Raw genomic sequence first — 355 nt, forward strand, 5'->3', positions numbered from 1 at the left:
TTTTTATTTTTAAGCTTCGAATCAAAGTCAAGCCAGATTTTTTCTATTTTAGATGGAGGGGGTATTGGCTTTTATCAAGGGAATTGTTGGGACATATTTCATAATATAAAATAAGTGAATTTATCAAATTCAAGAGAATTGATGAGGGTTTTTTTCCCTTCATATTTATGGTTCCTTCTAATCGAGTTTTGACTAATTTGCATTTTTCATAAGAATAATTAATATATAAAAATATTTTTTGATTTGACACTCGTTCTATACAACAATTTATCAAAATTTAAAACATAAATATATGCGCGTATAAAATATCAAAAAGAAAAATAAAAAAATAGCCTCTAATTTTTGTTATTAAATA

This window comes from Solanum pennellii, chromosome 4, assembly GCF_001406875.1.
Source record: "Solanum pennellii chromosome 4, SPENNV200".
Classification (NCBI taxonomy): domain Eukaryota; kingdom Viridiplantae; phylum Streptophyta; class Magnoliopsida; order Solanales; family Solanaceae; genus Solanum; species Solanum pennellii.